The sequence below is a fragment of the Triticum aestivum genome, chromosome 1A, assembly GCF_018294505.1.
Source record: "Triticum aestivum cultivar Chinese Spring chromosome 1A, IWGSC CS RefSeq v2.1, whole genome shotgun sequence".
NCBI lineage: Eukaryota > Viridiplantae > Streptophyta > Magnoliopsida > Poales > Poaceae > Triticum > Triticum aestivum.
The window spans coordinates 48,640,668-48,665,616 of record NC_057794.1 but is presented as its reverse complement, the minus strand read 5'-3'; positions in this window follow the sequence as shown (position 1 = coordinate 48,665,616).

Sequence of the window (24,949 nt, the reverse complement as noted above, 5' to 3'; positions counted from 1 at the left end):
CTATGTGATTAGCACTCAATGAGTTCTGGGTTTGATCATGTTGCTTGTGAGAGAGGTTTTAGTCAACGGGTCTGAACCTTTCAGATCCGTGTGTGCTTTACAAATCTCTATGTCATCTCCTGGATGTAGCTACCACGTTCTATTTGGAGCTATTCCAAATAACTGTTCTACTATATGAATCCAGTTTACTACTCAGAATAATCTGGATTAGTGTCAAAGTTTGCATCGGCGTAACCCTTTACGACGAACTCTTTTACCACCTCCATAATCGAGAAAAATCCCTTAGTCCACTAGTTACTAAGGATAACTTTGACTACTGTCCTGTGATCCATTCTTGGATCACTCTTGTACCCCTTGACTGACTCATGGCAAGGCACACTTCAGGTGCGGTACACAGCATAGCATACTATAGAGCCTACGTCTTAAGCATAGGGGACGACCTTCGTCCTTTCTCTCTATTCTACCGTGGTCGAGCTTTAAGTCTTAACTTCATACCTTACAACTCAGGCAAGAACTCCTTCTTTGACTGATCCATCTTGAACACCTTCAAGATCATATCAAGGTATGTGCTCATTTGAAAGTACCATTAATCGTTTTGATCTATCCATATAGATCTTGATGCTCAATGTTCAAGTAGCTTAATCCAGGTTTTCCATTGAAAAACACTTTCCAAATAACCCTATATGCTTTCCAGAAATTCTACGTCATTCTGATCAACAATATGTCAACAACATATACTCATCAGAAATTCCATAGTGCTCCCACTCACTTCTTTGGAAATACAAGTTTCTCATAAACTTTGTATACACCCAAAATCTTTGATCATCTCATCAAAGCATACATTCCAACTCCGAGATGCTTACTCCAGTCCTTAGAAGGATTGCTGGAGCTTTGCATACTTATCAGCATCTTTCAGGATTGACAAAACCTTTCGTTGTATCACATACAACCTTTCCTCAAGAAAATCGTGAGGAAACAATATGTTGACATCCTATCTGCAAGATTTCATAAATAATGCAGTAATCCCTAATATAATTCCTACAGACTCTTAGCATCGCTACGAGTGAGAAAGTCTCACCGTAGTCAACTCCTTGAACTTGTCAGAAAACATCTTAACGACAAGTCGAGCTTTCTTAATGGTGACATTTACCATCATTTTCCGTCTTCCTTTTAACCTAATAGCCTTACGACCATCAAGTAGTTCTTCCAAAGTCTACACTTTGTTTTCATATATGGATCCTCTCTCGGATTTTATGGCCTTGAGCCATTTATCGGAATCCGGGCCCACCATCGCTTCTCCATAGCTCATAGATTCATTGTTGTCTAGCAACATGACTTCCAAGACAGGATTACGTACCACTCTGAAGTAGTACGCATCCTTATCATCCTACGAGGTTTGGGAGTGACTTGATCCGAAGTCTCATGATCACTATCATAAGCTTCCACTTCAATTGGTGTAGGTGCCACAGGAACAACTCCCTGTGCCCTGCCACACACTAGTTGAAGAGACGGTTCAATAACCTCATCAAGTCTCCACCATCCTCCCACTCAATTCTTTTGAGAGAAACTTTTCCTCGAGAAAGGACCCGATTCTAGAAACAATCCCTTATTGCTTTCGGATCTGAGACAGGAGGTATACCCAACTGTTTTGGGTGTCCTATGAAGATGCATTTATCTGCTTTGGGTTCGAGCTTATCAGCCTGAAACTTTTCACATAAGTGTCGCAGCCCCAAACTTTTAAGAAATGACAGCTTAGGTTTCTCTAAACCATAGTTCATACGGTGTCATCTCATCAGAATTACGTGGTGCCCTATTTAAAGTGAATGTGGTTGTCTCTAATGCCCAACCCATAAACTATTGTGGTAATTCGATAAGAGACATCATGGTATGCATCATATCCAGTAGGGTGCAGTTATGATGTTCGGACACACCATCACACTATGGTGTTCCAGGCTGTATCAGTTGTGAAATAATTTCCACAATGTCTTAATTCTGTGCAAAACTCGTAATTCAGATATTCATCTCTATGATCATATCATATATACTTTATCCTCTTGTCACGATGATCTTTCAACTTCACCCTGAAATTACTTGAACCTTTCAATAATTCAGACTCATGATTCATCAAGTAAATATACTCAACACCTACTCAAATCATCTGTGAAGTAAGAACATAACGATATCCACTACACACCTCATCACTCATTGGACTGCACACATCAAAATGTATTACTTCCAACAAGTTGCTTTCCAGTTCCATTTTACTGAAACCGAGGCTTTCAGTCATCTTGCCCATTTGGTATGATTTGCATGTCTCAAGTGATTCAAGAATCAAGTGAGTCCAAACGGCCCATTTGCATGGAGTTTCTTCATGCATATACACCAATAGACACGGTTCGCATGTCTCAAACTTTTCAGAAACGAGTGAGCCTAAAGATCCATCAACATGGAGCTTCTTCATGTGTTTTATACTGATATGACTTACGTGGCAGTGCCACAAGTAGGTGGTACTATCATTACTATCTTATATCTTCTAGCATGAACATGTGTATCACTGCGATCGAGTTTCAATAAACCATTCATTTTAGGTGCAAGACCATTGAAGGTATTATTCAAATAAACAGAGTAACCATTATTCTCCTTAAAAAATAACCGTATTGCGATAGACATAATCCAATCATGTCTATGCTCAACGCAAACACCAAATAACAATTATTTAGGTTTAACACCAATCTCGATGGTAGAGGGAGCGTGCGATGCTTGATCATATCAACATTGGAAACACTTCCAACACATATCGTCAGCTCACCTTTAGCTAGTCTCCGTTTATTCCGTAGCTTTTATTTCGAGTTACTAACACTTAGCAACCGAACCGGTATCTAATACCCTGGTGCTACTAGGAGTACTACTAAAGTACACATCAACACAATGTATATCCAATATACTTCTATTGACCTTGCCAGCCTTCTCATCTACCAAGTATCTAGGGTAATTCTGCTCCAGTGGCTGTTCCTCTTATTATAGAAGCACTTAGTCTCGGGTTTGGGTTCAACCTTGGGTCTCTTCACTAGAGCAGCAGCTGAATTGCCGTTTCATGAAGTATCCCTTCTTGCCCTTGCCCATCTTGAAACTAGTGGTTTCACCAACCATCAACAATTGATGCTCCTGAAGGAAATATGCCCTAGAGGCAATAATAAGTTATTATTTATTTCCTTATAATCATGATAAATGTTTATTATTCATGCTAGAATTGTATTAACCGGAAACATAATGCATGTGTGAATACATAGACAAACAAAGTGTCACTAGTATGCCTCTACTTGACTAGCTCGTTAATCAAAGATGGTTATGTTTCCTAACCATGAACAATGAGTTGTTATTTGATTAACGAGGTCACATCATTAGTTGAATGATCTGATTGACAAGACCCATTCCATTAGCTTAGCACCCGATCGTTTAGTATGTTGCTAATGCTTTTCTTCATGACTTATACATGTTCCTATGACTATGAGATTATGCAACTCCCGTTTACCGGAGGAACACTTTGGGTGCTACCAAACGTCACAACGTAACTGGGTGATTATAAAGGAGCATTACAGGTGTCTCCAAAGGTAGATGTTGGGTTGGCTTATTTCGAGATTAGGATTTGTCACTCTGATTGTCGGAGAGGTATCTCTGGGCCCTCTCAGTAATACACATCACATAAGCCTTGCAAGCATTACAACTAATATGTTAGTTGTGAGATGATGTATTACAGAACGAGTAAAGAGACTTGCCGGTAACGAGATTGAACTAGGTATTGGATACCGACGATCGAATCTCGAGCAAGTAACATACCGATGACAAAGGGAACAACGTATGTTGTTATGCGGTCTGACCGATAAAGATCTTCGTAGAATATGTAGGAGCCAATATGGGCATCCAGGTCCCGCTATTGGTTATTGACTGGAGACGTGTCTCGGTCATGTGTACATTGTTCTCGAACCCGTACGGTTCGCACGCTTAAGGTTACGATGACAGTTATATTATGAGTTTATGTATTTTGATGTACAGAAGGTTGTTCAGAGTCTCGGATGTGATCATGGACATGACGAGGAGTCTCGAAATGGTCGAGACGTAAAGATTGATATATCGGAAGCCTATGTTTGGATATCGGAAGTGTTCCGGATGAAATCGGGATTTTACTAGAGTACCGGGAGGGTTACCGGAACCCCCTGGGAGCTATATGGGCCATAGTGGGCCTTAGTGGAAAAGAGAAGGGGATGCCCTAGATGGGCTGCGCGCCTCCCCCTTCCCCTAGTCCTATTAGGACTAGGAGAGGTGGCCGGCCCCCTCCTCCTCTTTTCCCCCTCCGCGAATCCTATTCCAACTAGGATTGGGGGGGGGGGGGGAATCCTACTCCCAGAGGGAGTAGGACTCTCCTGCGCCCTCCTCCTTGGCCGGCCAGCCTCCCCCTCTACTCCTTTATATACGGAGGCAGGGGGCACCTCTAGAGACAAGTTGATCCACGTGATCTATTCCTTAGCCGTGTGCGGTGCCCCCTGCCACCATATTCCTCGATAATACTGTAGCGGAGTTTAGGCGAAGCCCTGCTGCTGTGGTATATCAAGATCATCACCACGCCGTCGTGCTGACGGAACTATTCCCCGACACTTTGCTGGATCGGAGTCCGGGGATCGTCATCGAACTGAACGTGTGCTCGAACTCGGAGGTGCCGTAGTTTCGGTGCTTGATCGGTTGGATCGTGAAGACGTATGACTACTTCCTCTACGTCGTGTCAGCGCTTCCGCAGTCGGTCTGCGTTGGGTACGTAGACAACACTCTCCCCTCTCGTTGCTATGCATCACATGATCTTGCGTGTGCGTAGGAAATTTTTTGAAATTACTATGTTCCCCAACAATGGCATCCGAGCCTAGGTTATTTATGTTGATGTTATATGCACGAGTAGAACGCAAGTGAGTTGTGGACGATACAAGTCATACTGCCTACCAGCATGTCATACTTTGGTTCGGCGGTATTGTTGGACGAGACGACCCGGACCAACCTTACGCGTACGCTTACGCGAGACCGGTTCCCTCGACGTGCTTTGCACATAGATGGCTTGCGGGCGACTGTCTCTCCAACTTTAGTTGAACCAAGTATGGCTATGCCCGGTCCTTGCGAAGGTTAAAACGGAGTCTATTTGACAAACTATCGTTGTGGTTTTGATGCGTAGGTGAGATTGGTTCTTGCTTAAAGCCCGTAGCAGCCACGTAAAACTTGCAACAACAAAGTAGAGGACGTCTAACTTGTTTTTGCAGGGCATGTTGTGATGTGATATGGTCAAGGCATGATTTTTATTGTATGAGATGATCATGTTTTGTAACCGAGTTATCGGCAACTAGCAGGAGCCATATGGTTGTCGCTTTATTGTATGCAATGCAATCGCGATGTAATGCTTTACTTTATCACTAAACGGTAGCGATAGTCATGGAAGCATAAGATTGGCGAGACGACAACGATGCTACGATGGAGATCAAGGTGTCGCGCCGGTGACGATGGTGATCATGACGGTGCTTCAGAGATGGAGATCACAAGCACAAGATGATGATGGCCATATCATATCACTTATATTGATTGCATGTGATGTTTATCTTTTTATGCATCTTATCTTGCTTTGATTGACGGTAGCATTATAAGATGATCTCTCACTAAATTATCAAGAAGTGTTCTCCCTGAGTATGCACCGTTGCGAAAGTTCTTCGTGCTGAGACACCACGTGATGATCGGGTGTGATAGGCTCTACGTTCAAATACAACGGGTGCAAAACAGTTGCACACGCGGAATACTCAGGTTATACTTGACGAGCCAAGCATATACAGATATGGCCTCAGAACACGGAGACCGAAAGGTCGAGCGTGAATCATATAGTAGATATGATCAACATAATGATGTTCACCGATGAAACTACTCCATCTCACGTGATGATCGGACATGGTTTAGTTGATTTGGATCACGTGATCACTTAGAGGATTAGAGGGATGTCTATCTAAGTGGGAGTTCTTAAGTAATATGATTAATTGAACTTAAATTTATCATGAACTCAGTACCTGATAGTATCTTGCTTGTTTATGTTGATTGTAGATAGATGGCTCGTGCTGTTGTTCCGTTGAATTTTAATGCGTTCCTTGAGAAAGCAAAGTTGAAAGATGATGGTAGCAATTACACGGACTGGGTCCGTAACCTGAGGATTATCCTCATTGCTGCACAGAAGAATTACGTCCTGGAAGCACCGCTGGGTGCCAGGCCTGCTGCTAGAGCAACACCAGATGTTATGAACGTCTGGCAGAGCAAAGCTGATGACTACTCGATAGTTCAGTGTGCCATGCTTTACGGCTTAGAATCGGGACTTCAACGACGTTTTGAACGTCATGGAGCATATGAGATGTTTCAGGAGTTGAAGTTAACATTTCAAGCAAATGCCTGGATTGAGAGATATGAAGTCTCCAATAAGTTCTATAGCTGCAAGATGGAAGAGAACAGTTCTGTCAGTGAGCATATACTCAAAATGTCTGGGTATAATAATCACTTGATTCAATTGGGAGTTAATCTTCCAGATGATTGCGTCATTGACAGAATTCTCCAATCACTGCCACCAAGCTACAAGAGCTTCGTGATGAACTATAATATGCAAGGGATGAACAAGACTATTCCCGAGCTCTTCGCAATGCTGAAAGCTGCGGAGGTAGAAATCAAGAAGGAGCATCAAGTGTTGATGGTTAACAAGACCACTAGTTTCAAGAAAAAGGGCAAAGGGAAGAAGAAAGGGAACTTCAAGAAGAACAGCAAGCAAGTTGCTGCTCAGGAGAAGAAACCCAAGTCTGGACCTAAGCCTGAAACTGAGTGCTTCTACTGCAAGCAGACTGGTCACTGGAAGCGGAACTGCCCCAAATATTTGGCGGATAAGAAGGATGGCAAGGTGAACAAAGGTATATATGATATACATGTTATTGATGTGTACCTTACTAATGCTCGAAGTAGCACCTGGGTATTTGATACTGGTTCTGTTGCTAATATTTGCAACTCGAAACAGGGGCTACGGATTAAGCGAAGATTGGCTAAGGACGAGGTGACGATGCGCGTGGGAAACGGTTCCAAAGTCGATGTGATCGCGGTCGGCACGCTACCTCTACATCTACCTTGGGGTTAATATTAGACCTAAATAATTGTTATTTGGTGCCAGCGTTGAGCATGAACATTATATCTGGATCTTGTTTAATGCGAGACGGTTATTCATTTAAATCAGAGAATAATGGTTGTTCTATTTATATGAGTAATATCTTTTATGGTCATGCACCCTTGAAGAGTGGTCTATTCTTATTGAATCTCGATAGTAGTAATACACATATTCATAATGTTGAAACCAAAAGATGCAGAGTTGATAATGAAAGTGCAACTTATTTGTGGCACTGTCATTTAGGTCATATCGGTGTAAAGCGCATGAAGAAACTCCATACTGATGGACTTTTGGAACCACTTGATTATGAATCACTTGGTACTTGCGAACCATGCCTCATGGGCAAGATGACTAAAACACCGTTCTCCGGTACTATGGAGAGAGAAACAGATTTGTTGGAAATCATACATACCGATGTATGTGGTCCGATGAATATTGAGGCTCGTGGCGGATATCGTTATTTTCTCACCTTCACAGATGATTTAAGCAGATATGGGTATATCTACTTAATGAAACATAAATCTGAAACATTTGAAAAGTTCAAAGAATTTCAGAGTGAAGTTGAAAATCATCGTAACAAGAAAATAAAGTTTCTACGATCTGATCATGGAGGAGAATATTTGAGTTACGAGTTTGGTGTACATTTGAAAAACTGTGGAATAGTTTCGCAACTCACGCCACCCGGAACACCACAGCGTAATGGTGTGTCCGAACGTCGTAATCGTACTTTACTAGATATGGTGCGATCTATGATGTCTCTTACTGATTTACCGCTATCATTTTGGGGTTATGCTCTAGAGACGGCCGCATTCACGTTAAACAGGGCACCATCAAAATCCGTTGAGACAACGCCTTATGAACTATGGTTTGGCAAGAAACCAAAGTTGTCGTTTCTGAAAGTTTGGGGCTGCGATGCTTATGTGAAAAAGCTTCAACCTGATAAGCTCGAACCGAAATCGGAGAAATTTGTCTTCATAGGATATCCAAAGGAACCTATTGGATACACCTTCTATCACAGATCCGAAGGCAAGACTTTTGTTGCTAAATTCGGAAACTTTCTTGAGAAGGAGTTTCTCTCGAAAGAAGTGGGTGGGAGGAAAGTAGAACTTGACGGGGTAACTGTACCTGCTCCCTTGTTGGAAAGTAGTACATCACAGAAAACTGTTTCTGCGACACATACACCAATAAGTGAGGAAGTTAATGATAATGATCATGAAACTTCAGAACAAGATACTACTGAACCTCGTAGATCAACCAGAGTAAGATCCGCACCAGAGTGGTACGGTAATCCAGTTCTGGAAGTCATGCTACTAGATCATGATGAACCTACGAACTATGAAGAAGCGATGGTGAGCCCAGATTCCGCAAAGTGGCTTGAAGCCATGAAATCTGAGATGGGATCCATGTATGAGAACAAAGTATGGACTTTTGTTGACCTGCCCAATGATCGGCAAGCAATAGAGAATAAATGGATCTTCAAGAAAAAGACTGACGCTGACGGTAATATTACTGTCTATAAAGCTCGACTTGTCGCAAAAGGTTTTCGACAAGTTCAAGGGGTTGACTATGATGAGACCTTCTCACTCGTAGCGATGCTTAAGTCTGTCCGAATCATGTTAGCAATTGCCGCATTTTATAATTATGAAATTTGGCAGATGGATGTCAAAACTGCATTCCTGAATGGATTTCTGGAAGAAGAGTTGTATATGATGCAACCGGAAGGTTTTGTCGATCCAAAGGGAGCTAACAAAGTGTGCAAGCTCCAGAGATCCATTTATGGACTGGTGCAAGCCTCTCGGAGTTCGAATAAACGTTTTGATAGTGTGATCAAAGCATTTGGTTTTATACAGACTTTCGGAGAAGCCTGTATTTACAAGAAAGTGAGTGGGAGCTCTGTAGCATTTCTAATATTATATGTGGATGACACATTGCTGATTGGAAATGATATAGAATTTCTGGATAGCATAAAGGGATACTTGAACAAAAGTTTTTCAATGAAAGACCTCGGTGAAGCTGCTTACATATTAGGCATAAAGATCTATAGAGATAGATCAAGACGCTTAACTGGACTTTCACAAAGCACATACCTTGACAAGATTTTGAAGAAGTTCAAAATGGATCAAGCAAAGAAAGGATTCTTGCCTGTGTTACAAGGTGTGAAGTTGAGTAAGACTCAATGCCCGACCACTTCAGAAGATAGAGAGAATATGAAAGATGTTCCCTATGCATCAGCCATAGGATCTATCATGTATGCAATGCTGTGTACCAGACCCGATGTGTGCCTTTCTATAAGTCTAGCAGGGAGGTACCAAAGTAATCCAGGAGTGGATCACTGGACAGCGGTCAAGAACATCCTGAAATACCTGAAAAGGACTAGGGATATGTTTCTCGTATATGGAGGTGACAAAGAGCTCACCGTAAAAGGTTACGTTGATGCAAGCTTTGACACTGATCTGGACGATTCTAAATCACAAACCGGATATGTGTTTACATTAAACGGTGGAGCTGTCAGTTGGTGCAGTTCTAAACAAAGCGTCGTAGCGGGATCTACATGTGAAGCGGAGTACATAGCTGCTTCAGAAGTAGCAAATGAAGGAGTCTGGATGAAGGAGTTCATATCCGATCTAGGTGTCATACCTAGTGCATCGGGTCCAATGAAAATCTTTTGTGACAATACTGGTGCAATTGCCTCGGCAAAGGAATCCAGATTTCACAAAAGGACCAAACACATCAAGAGACGCTTCAATTCCATCCGGGATCTAGTCCAGGTGGGAGACATAGAGATTTGCAAGATACATACGGATCTGAATGTTGCAGACCCGTTCACTAAGCCTCTTCCACGAGCAAAACATGATCAGCATCAAGGCTCCATGGGTGTTAGAATCATTACAGTGTAATCTAGATTATTGACTCTAGTGCAAGTGGGAGACTGAAGGAAATATGCCCTAGAGGCAATAATAAAGTTATTATTTATTTCCTTATAATCATGATAAATGTTTATTATTCATGCTAGAATTGTATTAACCGCAAACATAATACATGTGTGAATACATAGACAAACAGATTGTCACTAGTATGCCTCTACTTGACTAGCTCATTGATCAAAGATAGTTATGTTTCCTAACCATAGACATGAGTTGTCATTTGATTGCGATAGACATAATCCAATCATGTCTATGCTCAACGCAAACACCAAATAACAATTATTTAGGTTTAACACCAATCTCGATGGTAGAGGGAGCGTGCGATGCTTGATCATATCAACATTGGAAACACTTCCAACACATATCGTCAGCTCACCTTTAGCTAGTCTCCGTTTATTCCGTAGCTTTTATTTCGAGTTACTAACACTTAGCAACCAAACCGGTATCTAATACCCTGGTGCTACTAGGAGTACTAGTAAAGTACACATCAACACAATGTATATCCAATATACTTCTATCGACCTTGCCAGCCTTCTCATCTACCAAGTATCTAGGGTAATTCTGCTCCAGTGGCTGTTCCTCTTATTACAGAAGCACTTAGTCTCGGGTTTGGGTTCAACCTTGGGTCTCTTCACTAGAGCAGTAGCTGAATTGCCGTTTCATGAAGTATCCCTTCTTGCCCTTGCCCATCTTGAAACTAGTGGTTTCACCAACCATCAACAATTGATGCTCCTGAAGGAAATATGCCCTAGAGGCAATAATAAGTTATTATTTATTTCCTTATAATCATGATAAATGTTTATTATTCATGCTAGAATTGTATTAACCGGAAACATAATGCATGTGTGAATACATAGACAAACAAAGTGTCACTAGTATGCCTCTACTTGACTAGCTCGTTAATCAAAGATGGTTATGTTTCCTAACCATGAACAATGAGTTGTTATTTGATTAACGAGGTCACATCATTAGTTGAATGATCTGATTGACATGACCCATTCCATTAGCTTAGCACCCGATCGTTTAGTATGTTGCTAATGCTTTTCTTCATGACTTATACATGTTCCTATGACTATGAGATTATGCAACTCCCGTTTACCGGAGGAACACTTTGGGTGCTACCAAACATCACAACGTAACTGGGTGATTATAAAGGAGCATTACAGGTGTTTCCAAAGGTAGATGTTGGGTTGGCGTATTTCGAGATTAGGATTTGTCACTCCGATTGTCGAAGAGGTATCTCTGGGCCCTCTCGGTAATACACATCACATAAGCCTTGCAAGCATTACAACTAATATGTTAGTTGTGAGATGATGTATTATGAAACGAGTAAAGAGACTTGCCGGTAACGAGATTGAACTAGGTATTGGATACCGACGATCGAATCTCGAGCAAGTAACATACCGATGACAAAGGGAACAACGTATGTTGTTATGCGGTCTGACCGATAAAGATCTTCATAGAATATGTAGGAGCCAATATGGGCATCCAGGTCCCGCTATTGGTTATTGACCGGAGACGTGTCTCGGTCATGTCTACATTGTTCTCGAACCCGTAGGGTCCGCACGCTTAAGGTTACGATGATAGTTATATTATGAGGTTATGTATTTTGATGTACCGAAGGTTGTTCGGAGTCCCGGATGTGATCATGGACATGACGAGGAGTCTCGAAATGGTCGAGACGTAAAGATTGATATATTGGAAGCCTATGTTTGGATATCGGAAGTGTTCCGGATGAAATCGGGATTTTACCAGAGTACCGGGAGGGTTACCGGAACCCCCCGGGAGCTATATGGGCCATAGTGGGCCTTAGTGGAAAAGAGAAGGGGCTGCCCTAGATGGGCTGCGCCGCCTCCCCCTTCCCCTAGTCCAATTAGGACTAGGAGAGGTGGTCGGCCCCCTCCTCCTCTTTCCCCCCTCCGCGAATTCTATTCCAACTAGGATTGGGGGGAGGGGGAATCCTACTCCCAGAGGGAGTAGGACTCTCCTGCGCCCTCCTCCTTGGCCGGCCAGCCTCCCCCCCTCTACTCCTTTATATACGGAGGCAGGGGGCACCTCTAGACACAAGTTGATCCACGTGATCTATTCCTTAGCCGTGTGTGGTGCCCCCTGCCACCATATTCCTCGATAATACTGTAGCGGAGTTTAGGCGAAGCCCTGCTGCTGTGGTATATCAAGATCGTCACCACGCCGTCGTGCTGACGGAACTCTTCCCCGACACTTTGCTAGATCGGAGTCTGGGGATCGTCATCGAACTGAACGTGTGCTCGAACTCGGAGGTGCCGTAGTTTCGGTGCTTGATCGGTTGGATCGTGAAGACGTACGACTACTTCCTCTACGTCGTGTCAGCGCTTCCGTAGTCGGTCTGCATTGGGTACGTAGACAACACTCTCCCCTATCGTTGCTATGCATCACATGATCTTGCGTGTGTGTAGGAAATTTTTTGAAATTACTACGTTCCCCAACAGCTCCTTCTTGATTTCTACTTTTGTGGTGTCAAACATCACGAATATCTCAAGGATCATCATATATGTCCCTGATGTATTATAGTTCATCACGAAGCTCTAGCAGCTTGGTGGTAATGACTTTGGAGAAACATCACTATCTCATTTGGAAGATCAACTCCCACACGATTCAAATGATTGTTGTACTCAGACAATCTGAGCACAAGCTCAACAATTGAGCTTTTCTCCTTTGTTTGCAGGCTAAGAAAATCGTCGGAGGTCTTATACCTCTTGACGTGGGCACGAGCCTGAAATCCCAATTTCAGCCCTCAAAACATCTCATATGTTTTGCGGCGTTTCAAAACCGTCTTCGGTGCCTCAACTCTAAACCGTTTAACTGAACTATCATGTAGTTATCAAAACGTGTATGTTAGATGTTCGCAACATCCACAGACAACGTTCGAGGTTCAGCACACTGAGCGGTGCATTAAGGACATAAGCCTTCTATGAAGCAATGAGGACAATCCTCAGTTTACGGACCTAGTCCGCATAATTGCTACTATCAACTTTCAACTAAATTTTCTCTAGGTACATAACTAAACAGTAGAACTGAAGCCCGAGCTACGACATAATTTGCGAAGACCTTTTGACTATGTTCAGGATAATTAAGTTCATCTTATGAACTCCCACTCAGATAGACATCCCTCTAGTTATCTAAGTGATTACATGAGCCGAGTCAACTAGGCCGTGTCCGATCATCACGTGACACGGACTAGTCAACATCGGTGAACATCTTCATGTTGATCGTATCTTCTATACGACTCATGCTCGACCTTTCGGTCTTCTGTGTTCCGAGGCCATGTCTATACACATGCTAGGCTCGTCAAGTCAACCTAAGTGTTTGCATGTGTAAATCTGTCTTACACCCGTTGTATGTGAACGTTTGGATCAAACACCTGATCATCACATGGTGCATTGAAACAACGAACTGTCGCAACGATGCACAGTTAGGGGGAACACTTTCTTGAAATTTTGAATGAGGGATCATCTTATTTACTACCGTCATTCTAAGCAAATAAGATGTATAAACATGATAAACATCACATGCAATCAAATAGTGACATGATATGGCCATCATCACTTTGCTCCTTTTGATCTCCATCTTCGGGGCTCCATGATCATCATCGTCACCGGCATGACACCATGATCTCCATCATCATGATCTCCATCATCGTGTCTTCTTGAAGTTGTCACGTCATCTATTACTTCTACTACTACAGCTAACGGTTAGCAATAAAGTAAAGTAATTACATGATGTTTATGTTGACACGCAGGTCATAAATAAATTAAGACAACTCCTATGGCTCCTGCCGGTTGTCATACTCATCGACATGCAAGTCGTGATTCCTATTACAAGAACATGATCAATCTCATACATCACATATCATTCATCACATTCTTCTTGGCCATATCACATCACATAGCATACCCTGCAAAAACAAGTTAGACGTCCTCTAATTGTTGTTTTGCATGTTTTACGTGGCTGCTATGGGTTTCTAGCAAGAACGTTTCTTACCTACGCAAAGACCACAACGTGATATGCCAATTGCTATTTACCCTTCATAAGGACCCTTTTCATCGAATCCGATCCGACTAAAGTGGGAGAGACAGACACCTGCCAGCCACCTTATGCAACTAGTGCATGTTTGTCGGTGGAACTGGTCTCACGTAAGCGTTCGTCTAAGGTTGGTCCGGGCCGCTTCATCCCACAATGCCGCCGAATCAAGATTGGACTAGTAACGGTAAGCATATTGAACAAAATCAACACCCACAACTACTTTGTGTTCTACTCGTGCATAGTAACTACGCATAGACCTAGCTCATGATGCCACTGATGGGGAACGTAGCAGAAATTCAAAATTTTTCTACGTATCACCAAGATCTATCTATGGAGAGACCAGCAACGAGGGGAAGGAGAGTGCATCTACATACCCTTGTAGATCGCTAAGCGGAAGCATTCAAGATAATGGGGTTGATGGAGTCATACTCGTCGTGATCCAAATCACCGGAGATCCTAGTGCCGAACGGACGGCACCTCCGCGTTCAACACACGTACAGCCCGGTGACGTCTCCCATGCCTTGATCCAGCAAGGAGAGAGGGAGAGGTTGAGGAAGTCTCCATCCAGCAGCAGCACAACGGCGTGGTGGTGGTGGAGGAGCGTGGCTATCCTGCAGGGCTTCGCCAAGCACCACGGGAGAGGAGAAGAACTTGGGAGAGAGGGAGGGCTGCACCAGAACATTGGTATGGCTGCCCTCCCACCCCCCACATATATATAGGGGCAAGGGAGAGGGGGGAGGCGCAGCCTTGGCCCTTCCTCCAAGGAAGGGTGCGGCTAGGAGGAGTCCCTCCTCCCCAAGGCACCTCGGAGGTGCCTCCCCCCTTTAGGACTCTTCCTATCCCTCATCTCTTGGCGCATGGGCCTCTTGGGGCTGGTGCCCTTGGCCCATATAGGCCAAGGCGCACCCCCTACAGCCCATGTGGCCCCCCGGGGCAGGTGGCCCCACCCGGTGGACCCCCGGGACCCTTCCGGTGGTCCCGGTACAATACCGGTGACCCCGAAACTTGTCCCGATGGCCGAAACAAGATTTCCTATATATAAATCTTTACCTCCAGACCCTTCCGGAACTCCTCATGACGTTCGGGATCTCATCCGGGACTCCGAACAACATTCGGTTACCACATACAAACTTCCTTTATAACCCTAGCGTCATCGAACCTTAAGTGTGTAGACCCTACGGGTTCGGGAGACAAGCAGACATGACCGAGACGTTCTCCGGTCAATAACCAACAGTGGGATCTGGATACCCATGTTGGCTCCCACATGTTCCATGATGATCTCATCGGATGAACCATGATGTCAAGGACTTAATCAATCCCGTATACAATTCCCTTTGTCTATCGGTACGATACTTGCCCGAGATTCGATCGTCGGTATCCCGATACCTTGTTCAATCTCGTTACCGGCAAGTCTCTTTACTCGTTCCGTAACACATCATCTCGTGATCAACTCCTTGGTCACATTGTGCACATTATGATGATGTCCTACCGAGTGGGCCCAGAGATACCTCTCCATTTACACGGAGTGATAAATCCCAGTCTCGATTCGTGCAAACCCAACAGACACTTTCGGAGATACCCGTAGTGTACCTTTATAGCCACCCAGTTACATTGTGACGTTTGGCACACCCAAAGCACTCCTACGGTATCCGGGAGTTGCACAATCTCATGGTCTAAGGAAATGATACTTGACATTAGAAAAGCTTTAGCATACGAACTACACGATCTAGCGCTATGCTTAGGATTGGGTCTTGTCCATCACATCATTCTCCTAATGATGTGATCCCGTTATCAATGACATCCAATGTCCATGGTTAGGAAACCGTAACCATCTATTGATCAACGAGCTAGTCAACTACAGGCTTACTAGGGACATGGTGTTGTCTATGTATCCACACATGTATCTGAGTTTCCTATCAATACAATTCTAGAATGGATAATAAACGATTATCATGAACAAGGAAATATAATAATAACCAATTTATTATTGCCTCTAGGGCATATTTCCTACATTAACCCCTTCAAGCTAACCCGTCGCGATGGCTCCACGACTAAGTCCTTTCTCTAGGACATCTGCCATGACAAAACCACGACAGTTGGCGCCCACCGTGGGGCTATCGCACGATGGTTTCCGGTTCTTGGAGGGCCGCTTTGAAGGACTCGAGGGCTACGCCGTAGGCCGGATGACTAAGAGTCGTCACGGCAAGCTTTACATTGACAACGCAGGCTGGGGCCCCGAGGCCGGCTCAATTGTGTACGGATACCGGGTCCCCTTTGGTAGCATTAACATTTTCATTGGCAAGATCGGTGAACCGGGCCCTGAGCCAGACAACTGCACCGACCTCGTCGAGACGGCTCAGCGTGCGCGATCCGCCCGGGTTAAACCGGCCGTGAAACCTGCCTTCGTAGGAGTCATCCATGGAGGAAGTTATGAGGACGGATCTGAATTTCGTGGCGCGACTGTCGTTTGTTCCGGTGACGAATCTTCAACCGAAGAAACCGAATCTCTTTATCAGCTGCAAGATGGCCAGATTGGGAGCTGTTTTGATGGCGATAGTATTCCGGACCCCTCTGTTCTGCCCAACCGGGTTGGAATATTCATGGCCAGAACGCAAGCAGCGCTTCACTCTTCGACAGCTGCGGCAACGATCTCCGGTTCAGCAGCGGCGACGGCTGCCGGGGCAGGAGGCCCTGTGCGCCCGCCGGCTCAGGTGCTATCAGAACTATTCGATGCGTTGGCTGTACTTATGGCAGAAGGTAATCCGCCGGATCAGGACGTTCACAACGCGGAGATTGCAAGGGTAAAGGAATAGATCACTCAGGCCAAAGCGGATCTGGCGGCTGAGGACGCCAGGATGGCCGCAGAACGGGCCGTTTTAGACGCATAGGCCTACAAGCTTATGTTGGACCAGAGCGCGTCGCATGAAGTCATGAGGAGGAAACGCCGGTCCCGCTTACCTCCGGTTTTTGAGTCCAGAGACCTTTTCAACACCCCGGGACCAAGAGCCGGCGATCCGCTGGAGGGAAACCGGGCAGGAGCCCCTGGGGTCGGTGCACTGGTTCAGCCTCGTCAGATGGACCCGCCTCGTCAAAACACCGTTGTACCTCAGGCTGCTTCAACACCTCCGGGTCACTATTCTAATCCAATGGACAATCTTGTTGCCGCTGCTGCACGGCTGGAGGCCATTCCGATTGAAGGTAACTTGCCGCAGGTAGTAGAGATGCGACGTGTCAAGGAACTTCTGAGGACAGCTTTGACCCAACAGGAGGCGTACTCATACAGCCGCGACCGGATTCACTCGACCCCCCGTCCAAGCCGGAGCTATAGCAGACATATGGAGGAACCGACAGTGTCGAGTAATGAATGACGTGGGGCACGCCGTGACAACAACCCAGCGGGTGGTGCTGAGGACTCTCAGAGAGTGGTGGACCCGGCCCGCGCGCGCAGGGAGGCCGAGTTAGCCGCGCAGCATCAGGCTCGGCAGCTCACGCCGGTTCGTCCAACCACCTGGACTGAACCCGTTGTTACTTCTAGCTCTTTGGGAGTACCTTGCCTTATCCCTGCTTTACGCAACGTGCGCCTGCCCAAGGATTTCAAAGGCCCACGCAAGGTACCAAATTACACGGCGGATCAACCGCCAGAGACATGGGTGGAGAGCTATGAGATTGCCATGGAGATGCTTGATGTGGATGACGCGGCGTGTGCGAAATACTTCACCATGATGCTAGAAGGAACGGCCCGTACTTGGTTAAAAAACTTGCTGGCTAATTATATCAGTTCATGGGCCCAATTACGAGCCCGGTTTATCAGCAATTTCAAAGATACTTGTAAACAACCTATGTCGATAGTAGACTTAGCTGCATGCATCCAAGAGGAAGGAGAATCAATGACTCATTGGGTGCACCGGGTTTCACAAGTGTTGCACTCCTCAGACCGCATAATTGCTAACACCGCGGTATTAACCCTGGAAGGCAACTGCTGGTTTGGACCCCTGAAGCTGAAGTTGGGACGGATGAAGCGTCATTGCACCGACATGGGGACCCTCATGGCGGCCTTCGTAAAATATGCTGATTCTGATAGTACCAAGGACCCCGAATCTGATGATGACAAGACAGGGAAAGGGAAGAAGAACAGTAGCTCCAAAGGTCAGCAGCATCACTGGGCAGGTAATGGTGGAGGAGGCAAGCGTAAAGTGGATGGTAACATGGACTTTGTGGCTAATACCAACGCACAGGACAATGGTCAGCGACGCAAGGGTAGGCCGAAAAACCGTAATGGAGCGCCCAGCCCTAACCCAAACCGCCTAAACTTTCTGCTAAGCCAGCCTTGTCCAAAACATGGGACGAAGGAGGCGCCAGCAAACCATCTTTGGAAAGATTGTTTTATTATGCAGGAGTTCAAGAACTCTAATAATTTGTGGTATGATCACGAATCTGGTGGTGGCTCGGGATCCGGGCCGGGTTACGGAGGAGGAAGTTCCGGTTCAGTATTCAATGGTAATCTGGGCGGACATAATGGTCAAAATAGTCAGAGCAACCAGGGAGGTTACAACCAGCAGCAGCAACAGTCAGGTTACCAGAGCAACCCAAAGCAGTTGAGTAATGGGCTATACCATGTCTTTGAAGGAAATATGCCCTAGAGGCAATAATAAAGTTATTATTTATTTCCTTATATCATGATAAATTTTATTATTCATGCTAGAATTGTATTAACCGGAAACATAATACATGTGTGAATACATAGACAAACAGAGTGTCACTAGTATGCCTCTACTTGACTAGCTCGTTAATCAAAGATGGTTATGTTTCCTAACCATGGACAAAGAGTTGTTATTTGATTAACGGGATCACATCATTAGTTGAATGATCTGATTGACATGACCCATTCCATTAGCTTAGCACCCGATCGTTTAGTATGTTGCTATTGCTTTCTTCATGACTTATACATGTTCCTATGACTATGAGATTATGCAACTCCCGTTTGCCGGAGCAACACTTTGTGTACTACCAAATGTCACAACGTAACTGGGTGATTATAAAGGAGCTCTACAGGTGTCTCCAAAGGTACATGTTGGGTTGGCGTATTTCGAGATTACGATTTGTCACTCCGAATGTTGGAGAGGTATCTCTGGGCCCTCTCGGTAATGCACATCACTTAAGCCTTGCAAGCATTGCAACTAATGAGTTAGTTGCAGGATGATGTATTACAGAACGAGTAAAGAGACTTGCCGGTAACGAGATTGAACTAGGTATTGAGATACCGACGATCGAATCTCGGGCAAGTGACATACCGATGACAAAGGGAACAATGTATGTTGTTATGCGGTCTGACCGATAAAGATCTTCGTAGAATGTGTAGGAGCCAATATGGGCATCCATGTCCCGCTATTGGTTATTGACCGGAGACGTGTCTCGGTCATGTCTACATTGTTCTCGAACCGTAGGGTCTGCACGCTTAAGGTTTCGATGACACTTATATTATGAGTTGATGAGTTTTGATGTACCGAAGGAGTTCAGAGTCCCGGATGAGATCGGGGACATGACGAGGAGTCTCGAAATGGTCGAGACGTAAAGATCGATATTTTGGACGACTATATTCGGACATCGGAAGGTTCCGAGTGGTTCGGGTATTTTTTGAAGTACCGGGGAGTTACGGGAATACGGGGGAAGAAGTATATGGGCCTTATTGGGCTTTAGGGGAGAGGGAGAGGCAGGCCGCGCTCCCCCCAATTGACTACTCCGAATTGGACTAGGGGGAGGGGCGGCGCCCCCTCCTTCCTTCTCTTCCCTCTTCCCCTTCCTTGTCTCCTACTCCCACTACATGGAAGGACTCCTAGTTGGACTAGGAAAGGGGGAATCCTACTCCCGGTGGGAGTAGGACTCCCCTAGGGCGCGCCATAGAGAGGGCCGGCCCTCCCCTCCTCCACTCCTTTATATACGGGGGCAGGGGGCACCCCATAGAGACACAAGTTGATCTTCATGATCGTTCCTTAGCCGTGTGCGGTGCCCCCCTCCACCATATTCCACCTTGGTCATATTGTATCAGTGCTTAGGCGAAGCCCTGCGATGGTTGAACATCAAGATCGTCACCACGCCGTCGTGCTTACGGAACTCCTCCCCGAAACTTTGCTGGATCGGAGCCCGGGGAGCGTCATCGAGTTGAACGTGTGCCAAGAACTCGGAGGTACCGGAGTAACGGTGCTTGGATCGGTTGGACCGGGAAGACATACGACTACTTCCTCTATGTTGCGTCAACGCTTCCGCTTCGGTCTACGAGGGTACATAGACAACACTCTCCCCTCTCGTTGCTATGCATCACCATGATCTTGCGTGTGTGTAGGAATTTTTTTGAAATTACTACGTTCCCCAACAGTGGTATTCGAGCCTAGGTTTTATGGTTTGATGTTATATGCATGAGTAGAACACAAGTGAGTTGTGGGCGATATAAGTCATACTGCTTACCAGCATGTCATACTTTGGTTCGGCGGTATTGTTGGATGAAGCGGCCAGGACCGACATTACGCGTACGCTTATGCGAGACTGGTTCTACCGGCGTGCTTTGCACACAGGTGGCTGGCGGGTGTCAGTTTCTCCAACTTTAGTTGAACCGAGTGTGGCTACGCCCAGTCCTTGCGAAGGTTAAAACAGCACCAACTTGACAAACTATCATTGTGGTTTTGATGCGTAGGTAAGATTGGTTCTTGCTTAAGCCCATAGCAGCCACGTAAAACTTGCAACAACAAAGTAGAGAACGTCTAACTTGTTTTTGCAGGGCATCTTGTGATGTGATATGGTCAAGACATGATGCTAAATTTTATTGTATGAGATGATCATGTTTTGTAACCGAGTTATCGGCAACTGACAGGAGCCATATGGTTGTCGCTTTATTGTATGCAATGCAATCGCCCTGTAATGCTTTACTTTATCACTAAGCGGTAGCGATAGTCATAGAAGCATAAGACTGGCGAGACGACAATGATGCTACGGTGGAGATCAAGGTGTCGCGCCGGTGACGATGGCAATCATGAAGGTGCTTCGGAGATGGAGATCACAAGCACAAGATGATGATGGCCATATCATATCACTTATATTGATTGCATGTGATGTTTATCTTTTATGCCTCTTATATTGCTTTGATTGACGGTAGCATTTTAAGATGATCTCTCACTGATTATCAAGAAGTGTTCTCCCTGAGTATGCACCGTTGCCAAAGTTCGTCGTGCCCAGACACCACGTGATGATCGGGTGTGATAAGCTCTACGTCCATCTACAACGGGTGCAAGCCAGTTTTGCACACGCAGAATACTCGGGTTAAACCTGACGAGCCTAGCATATGCAGATATGGCCTCGGAACACGGAGACCGAAAGTTCGAGCGTGAATCATATAGTAGATATGATCAACATAGTGATGTTCACCATTGAAACTATTCCATCTCACGTGATGATCAGACATGGTTTAGTTGATATGGATCACGTGATCACTTAGAAGATTAGAGGGATGTATATCTAAGTGGGAGTTCTTAAGTAATATGATTAATTGAACTTTAATTTATCATGAACTTAGTCCTGGTAGTATTAGCATATCTATGTTGTAGATCAATAGCTCGCGTTGTTGCTTCCCTGTGTTTATTTTGATATGCTCCTAGAGAAAATTGTGTTGAAAAATGTTAGTAGCAATGATGCGGATTGGATCCGTGATCTGAGGTTTATCTTCATTGCTGCACAGAAGAATTATGTCCTTGATGCACCGCTAGGTGACAGAACTATTGTAGGAGCAGATGCAGACATTATGAATGTTTGGCTAGCTCAATATGATGACTACTTGATAGTTTAGTGCACCATGCTTAACGGCTTAGAATCGGGACTTCAAAGACGTTTTGAACGTCATGGACCATATGAGATGTTCCAGGAGTTGAAGTTAATATTTCAAGCAAATACCCGAGTTGAGAGATATGAAGTCTCCAACAAGTTCTATAGCTAAAAGATGGAGGAGAATCGCTCAAGCAGTGAACATGTGCTCAGATTATCTGGGTACTACAATCGCTTGAATCAAGTGGGAGTTAATCTTCCAGATAAAATAGTGATTGACAGAATACTCTAGTCACCATCACCAAGTTAGTAGAACTTTGTGATGAACTATAATATGCAAGGGACAACGGAAACGATTCCCAAGCTCTTCGTAATGCTGAAATTGACGAAGGTAGAAATCGAGAAAAACATCAAGTGTTGATGGTAGACAAGACCACTAGTTTCAAGAAAAGGGCAGAGGGAAGAAGGGGAACTTCAAGAAGAACAGCAAGCAAGTTGCTGCTCAAGTGAATAAGCCCAAGTCTAGTCCTAAGCCTGAGACTAAGTGCATCTACTGCAAAGGGACTGGTCACTGGAAGCGGAACTACCCCAAGTATTTGGCGGATAAGAAGGATGGCAAAGTGAAGAAAAGTATATTTGATATACATGTTATTGATGTGTACTTTACTAGTGTTTATAGCAACCCCTCAGTATTTGATATTGGATCAGCTGCTAAGAGTAGTAACTCGAAACAGGAGTTGCAGAGTGAACAGAGACTAGTTAAGGGTGAAGTGATGATGTGTGTTGGAAGTGGTTCCAAGAATGATATGATCATCATCGCACACTCCCTATACTTTCGGGATTAGTGTTGAACCTAAATAAGTGTTATTTGGTGTTTGCGTTGAGCATGAATATGATTTGATCATGTTTATTGTAATATGGTTATTCATCTAAGTAAAAGAATAAATTGTTGTTCTGTTTACATGAATAAAACCGTATATGGTTACACACCCAATGAAAATGGTTCATTGGATCTCGATCGTAGTGATACACATATTCATAATATTGAAACCAAAAGATGCAAAGTTAATAATGATAGTGCAAGTTATTTGTGGCACTGCCGTTTAGGTCATATTGGTGTAAAGCGCATGAAGAAACTCCATGCTGATGGGTTTTTGGAATCACTTGATTATGAATCACTTGATGCTTGCGAACCATGCCTCATAGGCAAGATGACTAAAACGCCATTCTCCGGAACAATGGAGCGAGCAACTGACTTATTGGAAATAATACATACTGATGTATGCGGTCCGATGAGTGTTGAGGCTCGCGGCGAGTATCGTTATTTTCTGACCTTCACGGATGATTTAAGTAGATATGGGTATATCTACTTGATGAAACATAAGTCTGAAACATTTGAACAGTTCAAAGAATTTCAGAGTGAAGTGGAAAATCATTGTGACAAGAAGATAAAGTTTCCACGATCTGATCGCGGAGACGAATATTTGAGTTACGAGTTTGGTCTTCAATTAAAACAATATGGAATAGTTTCACAAATTCATGCCACCTGGAACACCACAGCATAATGGTGTGTCCAAACGTCATAACCGTACTTTATTGGATATAGTATAATCTATGATGTTTCTTACCGATTTACCACTATCGTTTTGGGGTTATACATTAAAGACAGCTGCATTCACGTTTAAAAGGGCACCATCTAAGTCCGTTGAGACGACACAATCTGAACTGTGGTTTGGCAAGAAACCAAAGTTGTCGTTTCTTAAAGTTTGGGATTGTGATGATTATATGAAAAGGTTTCATCCTGATAAGCTCAAAACCAAATCGGAGAAATATGTCTTCATAGGATACCCAAAGGAAACTGTTGGGTACACCTTCTATCACAGATCCGAAGGCAAGACATTAGTTGCTAAGAATGGATCCTTTCTAGAGAAGTAGTTTCTCTCGAAAGAAGTGAGTGGGAGGAAAGTAGAAAACTTGATAAAGGTAATTGTACCTTCTCCCTTATTGGAAAATAGTTCATCACAGAAATCTATTCCTGTGACTACTACACCAATTAGTGAGGAAGCTAATGATGATGATCATGTAACTTCAGATCAAGTTACTACCGAATCTCGTAGGTAAACCAGAGTGAGATCCGCACCAGAGTGGTACGGTAATCCTATTCTGGAGGTCACGTTACTTGACCATGACGAACCTACGAACTATGAGGAAGCGATGATGAGCCCAGATTCCGATAAATGGCTTGAGGCCATGAAATCTGAGATATGATCCATGTATGAGAACAAAGTGTGGACTTTGGTGGACTTGCCCGAGGATCGGCAAGCCATTGATAATAAATGGATCTTCAAGAGGAAGACGGACACGGATAAGATTGTTACTATCTACAAAGCTAGAATTGTCGCAAAAGGTTTTCGACAAGTTCAAGGTGTTGACTACGATGAGAGTTTCTCACTCGTATCTATGCTTAAGTCTGTCCGAATCATGTTAGCAATTGCCGCATTTTATGAAATCTGGCAAATGGATAAACAAAACTGCATTCCTTAATGGATTTATTAAAGAAGAGTTGTATGTGATGCAACAAGATGGTTTTGTCAATCCTAAAGGTGTTAACAAAATATGCAAGCTCCAGCGATCCATTTATGGACTGGTGCAAGCATCTCGGAGTTGGAATATATGCTTTGATAAGTTGATCAAAGCATATAGTTTTATACAGACTTGCGGTGAAGCCTGTATTTACAAGAAAGTGAGTGGGAGCACTACAACATTTCTGATAAGTATATGTGAATGACATATTGTTGATCGGAAATAATGTAGAATTATTCTGCAAAGCATAAAGGAGTGTTTGAAAGGAGTTTTTCAAAGAAAGACCTCGGTGAAGCTGCTTACATATTGAGCATCAAGATCTATAGAGATGGATCAAGACGCTTGATAATTTTTT